Source organism: Triticum dicoccoides, chromosome 2B (assembly GCF_002162155.2).
Source record: "Triticum dicoccoides isolate Atlit2015 ecotype Zavitan chromosome 2B, WEW_v2.0, whole genome shotgun sequence".
NCBI lineage: Eukaryota > Viridiplantae > Streptophyta > Magnoliopsida > Poales > Poaceae > Triticum > Triticum dicoccoides.
Window position 1 is genome coordinate 810,823,875 of NC_041383.1, and position 12,422 is coordinate 810,836,296.

Below are 12,422 nucleotides of genomic sequence, written 5' to 3' on the forward strand. Positions count from 1 at the left end.
GGTCTCTATCTAGGTGCTGAAGAATTCATCTGTGTCATTATTATGAGATAAGATACTTGAATGCGGCAGAGTTACCAAATTTTTTCTAGGATTTAAATTATCCATCAAGAGTTTTTAACTGCAACCTTACATTTGATTAGCCCCTAGCAATGAAAAATCAGTGCCTGGACTTGTTGCAAGTTGGCGCAATCGATCCAAAGAACCAAGTATGTTTGATGCAAATTTATATATAGATTTCCTGTTAAAGTCTATCAATTGGCTGGATGCAAAAATATAGGTGACTTCATATTTCAGATGGAATTGGTAAGGCCACAGTATTGCTAATAGGTTTGGTTTACTATTCTATTAAAAAAAGAGGGTTTGGGTGTCCGATTGACTTTGGGTTGACAACACTTAATTTACCATCATATATATATCATAACAACAGATAGCACACCAATTGTTTGCATACTACTAAATTAAGTATCAGATATGTCGTAGAGTCTAATTTTGACAATTTCAATTGTTGTATTTTGTATCTTAATATACATAATATTTCGAAATCTATCAACGTTTATTGAGGACATGATGATAGATATGAAGCTACTTGACCTTTTGAAGTTCTTTTATGTACCATCTTACACTTTTTTCAACTGTTTTCGCTTTGATCTTACAAGCTCTGTATGTTATCAAGAAGCTCATAGAGCAGTTCCCATAAAGTGTGCGCACCATTGAGGGTGCAGTCTGCAACAAAGCCCGATTTGGTCCTCTTCTTTTTAGCGGTGCTGATGTGATCATTGGTTGAAGCCGAAATGCATATCTCATACTGAACCATATTTATTATTGATATACTGCACCTAACTGTGAACAATATTTTACAAGTATGTGAGCTTAAGCCTATTCTGCACTCATGTAATGAGCGGTTAATAGGAAAATCACTCATCTGTGGAGCAACATGGCAATGTCGAAGTGCTGCAAGCCACACCTATAAAGGAGTCTGATGCTATTGAGATAAGTGAGACAATGCAGGCACAGGGCAGCCATATTCTATCCATGCATGCTTCAAGAACGGATCTTGGCGAGAATGATCAATGCTTTTGGTTTGTGATGGATTAATGTTTTTAATCATTTGATTTAACCTACATTAGTTTCACCCTAAAATCTCAAATATTAGTCTACGATGTACTCATGAGAGAATAAAAATTTATACTGAACTTTGTTACCTCGTCGTAACTTAGCTAACCTTTGATGTTTTTTGTTTTATTGTAACATTATCGGATAAATTATATATACAACTAACCAACAACATTAATAACTCAAAAGCAGTCATATTAAACATTACAAAAATCATATGATTCTTGTATTCACCATTACAAATACATTTCGTGTGCTACACTGCAACAATACTTTGCTAAAAAAATTGTACTATTTATTTTTATGGTGTTTCAAAAAACATTTTTGATAATGGGGTTCCATAAAGCAAAGAGCAACCAGATATTTTCACGAATGTCCTACCGATTTAATTATGCCCCTTGATATATTATAATGTGCTTGCATATGTATTTTAAATATCTACGGAACTTGGTAGAGTGCATATGCATCTAGCAAATAAGTTGAACTGTCTGGAGTTCAAGACCAAGAAGTTAATGTGTAAGTGTGCTCCATGGATATTTGTATGTTCATGAAGTGTCTATTCATTGTGGCAAACAACAGTATGTTGTCCACAATGTACAAAATCCCCTCTTTTGCTCTCATTTAAGGCAAATTCTTTACAAATTGGAGGGCATTTATGAAATAGAAATATCCATCGACCACACTGTTGTTTCTGTTGAATTGTGGACAGTGAGTGAAGATTCAGAAGAATTGGAAGAAACCATGAAAGTTGTCATAGAAACCTACTCTCCTGATGGTCAGGCCTCAATTTTGCGTCATAAGTAAACATAAATGTTACCTCAACGGTTCTAAGGTGAAGATCGTCATTGCTTGGTCAGCTATTGTTAGCAGTGCTAGCAGCAAAAAGGTTATTCTGTGAGAGGGATATACTCCCTCTGTTCCTAAATATAAGTGTTTTTAGAGATTTCAATAAGGACTGTGTACGGATGGATATAGACATATTTTAGAGTGTAGATTCACTCATTTTGTTTCATATGTAGTTTGCATTGGAATCTCTAAAAAGACTTATATTTAGGAATGGAGGGAGTATGTTCGATGGTGCTGAGGCGTGAATGTTAGTATGAAGCATGATACCTTTGCCCAATTATATCTATCAATTTCTGTTTTGCCAGTAGGTGATTTTTTATTTCCTCAAGTTGTTGAGTTGCCTGAGCCATAGCCATAGGCAAGCATAGCGACTCCATATTCCCTGTCCTATCTAGTTATTTTACTTTGAGAAAAAGCGTTTAGTTCTTTTACTTTCTGAACCTCCTGCTTCGAAAGTCCACTCTCATCCCTGAAACTGTCAGAGCTTTCTGGGGAACGACATTCTTGAGAATTGTGAGGCATGTCTGCTTTTTATCTACCCACCAGACTGGCAGATCATAAGAGGAATGAACAGATGAATAGAGCTGAATGATAATCGAACCAAAAGGACATCCAGTTACCCGACAAAAAATATGCAATTTATTGTACCAATATAAGGAGACAGCAGTTGCATCTCTCTGTCCGGAATTAGTTGACGCTCAAACATATGGTATATCTAGCAGTAGCACTGAAATAGACCCAGATACATCTGTTTCAAAGTCGCCTAATTCCTGACAAAAGGGAGTACAAAGGAAAAGTTAAGCCTCCAAGCTTAGCAGATCATATCTAGACTGACAAAGTGACAATTACTACATCGACATCACATGAACTTATCCATGTGATTCTTACTCTGCAACTAATTGCATTCCACGACAATGCACGATTACAGTGCTCGCATACGGTTCAGAGCACCAAGTTGGAAGAGCTTTAGCTCATCCCTTCAATCCGAAGAAATATACATACAGGCTTGATTCAGTATCATGATCACAATGACTCAGTACTCGCAACTCACAAGAGCATAGGCTCCTGCCATGTGCCAACCGCACAGATCATGCTTCTTCTATACAACAGGGTACTACAGACAAGATGTGGAGGGGAGTCAGGTAGAGAGCACCAGATAACACGTGCCATGTCGACGACCAACCTTAAGCAGCTCTGTACGTATGACCGATTGCTTGGACACAATGCAAGGACTCGGCACGCTTGCTGCATGCCTTCGCGCCGCCGGTCTGTTGGGCGTGTACAAAACGCAGGTGCCAACACTATGATGTCGATACTGATGAAATCCGGTCAGTTCTCGGCACATTGTACTTGTCGTACACCTTTTCATGGTTGTCGCTCCACCACGACTCTGCTTGATGTTCTGCGAATCTTCCCCAACCTTATCGATTGAACCAAAAAAGCTGCCTAAAATGCAATTTATCCTCCAAAGCGTAACATTGTTTTCCCTTAAATGCTTTACAATTTCCTTTATCTGCTTGTCAATGTTTCTATGGGAGGACAACAATTTTTTCTCTCCACAACTATCTACCAGTTCATGGTTATGCTCCTCGACAAAAGCTTTGACGTAGCAGGATGAGGAGTTCACACTCTCAGTCATGGCTAGTCCTCATCTCGTTGTAGACATTTTTTATGTCTTTGTAAATCCCTGCAATACATTTACTAATGTTTATAAGAATGGAAAAAAACTACTGGCTGAATATTATAGCGATGATGTAATCACAGTGTGGGATATCTTACCTCACGCTGGCACTTGTATTCATGCATTGTTCTGACACGCCTGGTATTTCTATAATTGTCACCGCATTTGATACTGAACCCAGTAACTCTAGAATACATGTTGTAGAACTGGTAGGCCTCTTACAATGATTCAAACTTAACCCCAATCTCCAGTTTAAACATTGTGTAAGATCTGTCATTGCAGAACTTCCTCATTAAATCTTCAATGACACTAGCTGTCCCTTGCCTGTAATTTGTTTTAAGAAACTCAACATTTTAGATATGAGTAATGTCTTCCTGCTTAAAAATCATTGAAGGCACGTGCCAAATAAAACTACGTTTGAGTTGGCACCTCTCCCTCGAATTAACTTCTTCCTTCTGTTCGTCGTCGTCACCACAGTTGAAAGATGAATAACATCGGGATACTTCAGACTGCTGGGAAGGTTCTGGTGCTACATATGTACAACAGCCGTTGGGTGTTCACTTGCATCAGCATTACATTATCTGCAAAATAATATGAATCAATTTTTTACCACAGTCGTAATGTGCCTGATGTTAGTAAATTCCTGTTTACATAAACACACTCATTGCCCTTGTTTATCAACGTCTGATTGCTTACTTCCACATGGTCCCATTCAGCACATCCATCCATATACACAATAAACGAGTCCTCGTTTGAGTTGGATCTGAAGGTACTTTTTTGATAAAGGGAATATATTAATATGGCGAAGATACCAATTACACCCAGCCTCTACAACAACGCAATACTCTAATGGCATTATGGCTGCACACAGCCAAAAAGAAGAAGTTAAAAAAAGAAAAGCCCTGCTACATAGTTCCAATCCATGCAGCAACAGTACAACCACCACCAAAACAACATCTGAAGTTTAAGTTCTCCAAAAGTGACGCCTCAAAGAAGGAAACAGTGCACAAGTCTTCACCAGATCGTAGATCTTGGATTTTCACCTAGAAGATAGTCTCCGCTCTCAAAACAATGCCTTCAACAAGACCGTTGCCAAGCACAACCAATTAAGGCCAGACGTTGGATTTTCACCCTGAGAGGTAAAACTTTGAACTGCACCTGTGCTGCTGCCCCCACTTACATACCGTTGCTACAAAATCTGAAACTCCAAGCAAGTTCCTCATCGCCACAAAGGCTCCAATCACCATTACTAGTCCTCCAATCTCGGCTTCCATGACATTCTCCGCCTCTGACTTGACCATAAAACTAAACATATTTCATAATGGCAACAGATGGCAGAGCTTCGCACCGCTCCCTCCTTAACGGAGAACCAGTGGGCACGACCGAATCCCACCCGATCTAGCAACCTCCAGGCATATCGCGCCCATGGGAGTTAGCTGGCGGAGCCTTCCGGAACCCGACACTCCGACAAGACCAAGAAGAACAGGCGTCAGGCAGATCTTCTTCTTGTCACTTGAGGAACCCTAGGACCGACCCCTTAAATCAGACCGAGCATGTAGCCCCCATGCCGCCGTGGCACCCCGGATCAGATCGGGGATCGGTGCACGGATCTGGCGACGCATCGGGAGCAGCAGGGGCGCCGGAAAGGGCGCCTCGCCGATAGCCAGCAGCGCGCCGCCACGCATGGAGGAGCAGGCCATGGTCGGCCGCCGCCTCGGCCTTGAATCTGAGGGGAAAAACGCTGCGCCACGAGAGAGAGCTCGCCCCACCGCCGCTGTCCGCAGCACGGGCTTAGCCCGGCCGCGTCCTCCGGCGACGGCGAGGGAGGGGTGGTGAGGAGGGCCTTAATGGAAAAAGTGAGAGCAACGCGGGGGTCGGGGGAAAGTCTCGTCAGCAACTCGTGCTTAAACTCCATCTGAAGGTACTTAATGGAAAAACGAATTACCCAGTCTATTCAGCAAATACAACTAGTCGCACCCAACGAAACTAGGTAAGATGTTAGACGCACATCTCTCTTTGATCTTCCTGGACGGAGGATATTGCTGGCTCTGCAGCAGTTGCGTGAATGTCATACACGGATCAAGCAGATTCCTCTCATGTATGGAGCTAGGAGAACAATGCGGATGGACATACTTGCAAATTTGCAGAAACCGATTCAACACTATGTGAATCATACAATAAGTTTGGAATGCGTAGGTACTAACCATGTCGAATTGGTTGACATGCTTATCACCGGATCCATGTCCACGCCGCAACAAAATGTACTATTCACCCAATCGAAGCCGCCTGGAACAGAGTAAGGTTAGCGAAGAGCTATGCCTCGCTTCAATGCTATGACCTAGACAACATCCGCCACCGCAACTAACAATATTGTATTGAATTTAATGGTGTGCACTATGTACAGATGTACACATGGGTTGCGCTTCCGTACACAACGCTCCTATACATATTGACCGATAAGTACTGCATGAATCTCATCGCTATATTATGTGGCATCCGACTACCCGGTAAAAACCCGGACCGCCAGAAAAACCACTATACTCCTAACCATCCAATTCCAAGTTGATTCACAATCATTTCTTTTAATGGCTATTAATCTTTAATCCATCAAATAGATGGACAGACATTTCTGATTAATTTGAGATTTTCTAGCTAAATTATATATTTGTCACGCCTTTTGCTTTTATAGTATATGATAGATAAAATAGAAATAGATAAATACAAACTTTAAGACATTCTAACTCGCCTATAAAGTACCATTCGGCATAAGTGATGAGCTATCTCAACAAAAAAAGAACTCGGCTATAAAGTGAAAGCGTAACATGCTTTTGACACGTGGTATCCTCAACTAATCTTAACTGTGACATATACTATATCAATTACAGTAGAAGAAAGTAGTAACCTGCACGGTACTATCGCACGACGTTTGCCTGCCTTGTAAACCAAGGTCCAATTTATACCTGGCCATGGGAAGCCCGGCCCGACGCTGCCCCCGGGTCGGGCTCGGGCCTAGATTTTAAGCCCAAAGGCCAGGCCGGGCTAGGTCCGGGCCCCGTCATTTTTGCTCTTTCCTAAAGGTCGGGCCGGGCCGGCCCGAAGCCAGACGGGCTTTTAGGTGTTTGGGCCAGGCTCAGGCCCAAAAAACAGGCTCGTTGGTCCGGCCGGGCCTGGTCCAGGCCTGGGTTTTTTGCGTCGGGCTTGGCTAGGCCCAGCCCGACGTATGGCCAGGTATAGTCCGATCCGATGTCGTGGAATCTGTTCGTGTTGGCAGTGCGTTGTGCATGCAGAGCCGGATTCGGAGTCCATGATCTAGCTAGCTCAATAATTAACCCAGCCAGCCAAGCGTGAGATCGATCGACCGATCCTCATGCCATGGTGATGGAGCTACCCGACGACCTGCTCGCGGATGTCTTCCGCCGACTTCGTCCGTGGCCTCGCCACGGCACGGTGCGTTCACAGGTCCTGGCGCGCAATCATCGACACCCGCCGCCTCATGCACCTCGTCCCGCTGCCGCTGGCCGGCATCTTCATCAACTTCCACAACCATGACTTCACGGAGCTCTTCGCCCGCCCCTCGCCAGCACCGGCCACGGTCAGCGCCAAATTCCATAACTACCTGCCCGACGATGCATGTGATGCGATCGTAATGGACCACTGCAACGGCCTCCTCCTGCTATTAGGCGGCTACGTGGTGAACCCCGCCACACGGCAGTGGGCCAAGCTGCCCTCCCCGGGGCCGCCACGCCGCTACAGCAAGGAGCGCTTCCACGATCATGACTACATCGTATCTGACCCGGCCGTGTCGCCCCATTACGAGGTAGTCGTCGTCCCACAGGCTCCTTACAAGAAGCAAATACTGGACCGTAGGGTGGCAGAGTGGGAGTGGCCGCCGTCACCGATGTTGCTGCATGCTTTCTCCTCGAGGACGAACAGGTGGGAGGAGAGATCATTTGAGCGGCAGGGGGAGGCGTTCGGCACTGTCACCGACGTGCCTTGGTCCGACCCCGACGACAACAAATGCGGTGTTTACTGGCGTGGACACCTCTACGTTCACCACTATTTTGTCATGAGGTAGTCAGGCTCAGGCATGCATGCACCATCTTTTTTCTAATTAATTTGTTACTATGTACAATTTTGTTTCTAATGTGTTCCTTTGTTTATTTGTCTGTCTATTTACTTTATCAACAGAATATGTTTGTCAAGTGGCAAGTACCAACTAATTAAACTGCCCCAAGATATTAATACGAGCGGAGTTCCCCAACTACGACTAGGAAAATCCGAGAAGGGAGTGTATCTCGCATCAATTGCTTTCAATACAGAACGCCTTCAAGTTTGGATCCACGATGAATCTTGTGCTCGTCTTGAGTGGGTCCTGAAGTATCAGGTAGATATTTGGCACCTATTCGCACATCGGAGCTACAATCCGGAAGTTCATGGGTCTTGGATCATTGAAGATGTCCACGATCATGACTAAATCCGGAAGTTTGAAATTCAGTAGAACATGTGTAATGTTTCTTTTTCACATTATAGTCGAGACAAATCTTGAAGTTTAGTGTTGTATTTATTTTACTTTTACTTCCTAAATAGCATTGTGCCCCGTGCAGTTGCTCCACAAATCTCGACAGGCGGCTTTAGATGGATGTTACACCATGTATTGGAAAGTTCTTAATGGAGTACTTATTTTCTTCTTCTTGGTCTTAAGCCTAGTAGGATTTGTTTTTCACTTATACTTTCTAGATAGAATTGTGGCTCATGAATCGACATGCGAGGATTGGACTATCATTTAAATACTTCAAAACTTGACGACTTGAGAAATATGGACTCAAAAGAGAGAGCGGCATTTTGGCTCCTAGGTGCATATGCACCCATTGTCGAAATACACATTCCGAAAATTTGAAAGGCAATTACCGCTCAAAAGAGAATGTCTAACAGCAGACCATTACCGCAATTTGAAAGGCAATTACCGCTCAAAAGAGAATACTCAACTTTTCGAAATGTGTATTTCGACAATGGGTGCATATGCACCTAGGAGACAAAGGCAATTACCGCTCAAAAGAGAATGTCTAACAGCAGACCATTACCTAATTCCACCTCATCCCTTCTCTCCTATTTAATTTGTTTCTCATCTACCATCATGTGACATTTTATTCCAAACTCTTCTCCCTATTAATTGGTCCAAGCTACCATACTCTTTTCTTTATCTGTTTTTTGTCATGCCCTTGGTTTACGAGCTCGAATCGTTTCTTTTATACGAAATGGCCTTCCACATGACTAGAGCAGAAGAAACCAGTCTACTTTTGTCCACTGGGTCATCACAAGAGCATGAGAAAGAAGAGTATAAATAATTGATTATAACTTGTTGGAGATGCCCTGATATGCAAAGTATGATTGGTATGCTGAGTCCCATTAAGTCATACTCCAAGTAATAAACTTATTGCAGTAATGACTTCGAACCTACTTGAGGTCCACCGACATTCCTACATGGCGGTCAACCAAAGTCAAGGCCAGTCAAAGCAAGTCAAGGAGGTGAATAATAGTCCAAGCGAGCTCCCATGGGTCCAATCAAGCCACCGCGGTCAACGAAAGTTCAAGCAAGGCTTCATGGCCAACAAGTGGAAAATGACCACATAAAAAGAATAAGTCAAAGATGAAGGCAAAGTAAAGAGGCTCCAGCCCAATCAAGGAAGCCCCTAAATAGTGTAGGGATTCTCCCCTTAGTGGTCCAAAACCCACATCCTATACCAACTAGAGGCACATGGGCCAAAGGATGAAAAAAAAAATGCCATGCTCTACCCTCCCACTTCCTTACTTCAAAGAATCGAGTTACTTCAAGGGTAGCCTTGGTCATTTGTCAAACTCCAAGTGTTGGCACTACTCAAGAGACCCTCCCAAACGATGTAGGTTGTGCTTCCACTATGGCGATTCAACCTATTTAAAAAAATATCGTTGTGTCACTTTGTTGTGTGTATTGCGACCTTCACTATAAGTTCGTCGTACACACACCCGGCCTACTAATCAGTAACCATGTTCCTATGGATACGCATGTCTAAAGTTGATTCTTGAACGTCAACAAGACACTTTTCCCAACACATTGTGCTGGACTGTAGAGTTCCCTGCAAATAAGGGAGTATCTTTGGGGCACGCAGTTGCGAAGGCACCAGCAACATTTTTCTTTTGGCTTTCATTGATTCTTTTGAATTGTATAAGTTAAAATTATGTTTTCCTTTGCATACTCATGTTGCTTGTGACGAGGGCTTTCAAATAAGATCACCTTTGAATACGTTTTGACAAGTTGTTGAAACTTGACCAAGTTTCAAGTGCTGAAACTTGATACAAATGAACGAAAATTTTGCAATTTCCAGAAACTAAAACTTAAAATTTGGCATGCCCTCGTGCGGAGTCCAACGACTTTGCGGATTGTGAAGCAATTATGTGTCCAGGAAGAACTGGGCATTGGTGTGCACTTGCAAATTTCTCTTCAAAATAATTGCATCATCCCAGATTCATCGTTTGGATCCAGCAGCAACCATGGTGCTTTCACAGTTTTCTCCAAATACCATGTATGGTATGTGTAAGTTAGGGTGCTGTTTGCAAAGTTTCTAGCCTTGTCAATGGTCTGCAGCCAACTTGTAACCCCGCGTGCTCATTGCACAAACTTTCACAGGTTCGAAGTGAACGTGTGGCCACTAGTTTTTTGTTCGAAAATCTTCAAGATCTATTATCAAAGTTCTCCAAAAGTATACTCATGGGACATCTAGATCCGAAATTTGTCAACGGCTACATATAGACATGGAAGCCTGGTCTGATAAGTACATTGGATTACCGACGATGGTGGGAGCAGATAGAAGTGATTGCTTCAAACATTTATATGAAAGAGTTAAAGGGGTGGATGGAAAAGAAACTCTCTACTCGTGGTAAAGAGATTCTTCTTAAAATCGGTGGCCCAAGCAATTCTAGTTTTTGCTATGTTAGTTTTTACTCTGCCTAAAGGTGTACGCAAGGACACCACTGATTTAATTGCGCAATTCTGATGGGGAGATGATGAGGAACACAATAGAATGCACTGGTATGCTTGGTGGATGCTCTGTTATCCTAAGAATGAAGGATGTATGGTTTTAGGGAACTCTATTCTTTCTAATCGGGCAATGCTCTCAAAGCAATGTTGGAGACTCATAAGCAACCCAGAATTTCTTTGTGCAAGAATTTTGAAAGCAAAGTACTACCCCAGTTGCAGTTTGCTTCAAGCTACCCTGAAAAAATGGTTAGTTTTTCACTTGGCAAAGCATTATGAAAGGTTTGGAAACTTTCAAATTGGAATATATATGGCAGATTGGTAATTGAGAGAATGCGAACATATGGAGTGCTCCATGGATTCCCGCAAGTCCCGACAGAAAAGTGATCACCGCTCGGGGCCATATTGATTTAACACCAGTTAGCGATTTGCTTGATCCTATTTTAGGACTGTGGGATGAAGAGCCGATCTAATCAATCGTCAACCCGGTAGATGTTAGAAGAATCTTGCAAATACCGCTCAATCACAATTCTTTTGATGCCTTTGTTGCCTGGCATCCAGATCGCAAAGGGCTCACAGTTCAGTGGGCGTATAAAGTTTAGTGGATACGAAATTTTCGGGCACATGAACTCTACTGGAACAACTAGGTGTATCTCAAATTCCAGGAGTGTGGAGTAGCTTTGGAAACTAAATATCCCACGTAAAGTTTCGATTTTTTGTTGGCAAGCACTTCACGAATTATTCTTCTAAAATCAATACTTATGAACATGCATGTTGGTACATATGGGGCTCGTCCGATTTGTCATGTTGCTGCTGAGGATATTAAACACCTTATGTTTGATTGCCAACATGGAAAGTAGCTCTGCTGTAGGCTGGGAATCTTCAAAGTTGTGGAAGAAGCTAAGGTGGTGGATTGCTCTGGATCGGTGGTCCTTGAGAATCTACACTTAGTGGAAGAGATGCATGTTCCAGCTAAACCCAACCATGATGTCAAACAAGTCATTGTTGTTGGCAGCTGGTATTTGTGGTGGATACGACGACAATTTACGCATGATGAAATACCATCATATCCCTCCAGGTGGCCTATGTCGGTTCTACAAACAATTTCCATCAAGCTAATCTAAAATACCAGGGGGAGCTAGAGCAAAGATGGAAAAATGCTGAACCCAAGTTCGTCAAGTTAAACATTGATGCATCATTTTACGCGAATGAATAGGCCGGGCGACGACAGCTGCAGTCATTAGAGATGCGAGAGGGAATTTTTTAGCGGCCACATGCAAATACTTTTTTTTGAGAGGAATAACATATATTCCACCTAAACTTGGTGCCCCATCTCACCGGACACCATCACCGAAACAAAGTCAGGGGCCTCATCAGCCCAAACAATCAGGGGCACATCGGCACCCAAAGCATACTGTGCGCCGAACCCCACCGGCAGCCTCACATTCCTCTTTCTCTCCTGTGTATACCCGCTTTGAGCACCCGAGCTAGCTGCCTCGTCGAAGCCCATCGATGACCTTGCCCAACTCGCCGCGCCCCTAATCCGCCACCCCAGTGCGCCTCTGCGACCTCACCGCTAGTCGTTCCCATCCCCGTGGAGGCAAGGGCACCGACCAAATCTGCTCTTGCTCCGAGCCTGGCGCGGCGTGGCTCCCCCATAGCCTCGTACGATCAAGGACTTGCTGGATGAGGAAGTCCTTGACCGGAAGGTTTCCCGCAAATGTTCCGATGACGGGCAAGGGCCTCGAGCTGATGTGGCATCCCGCAACA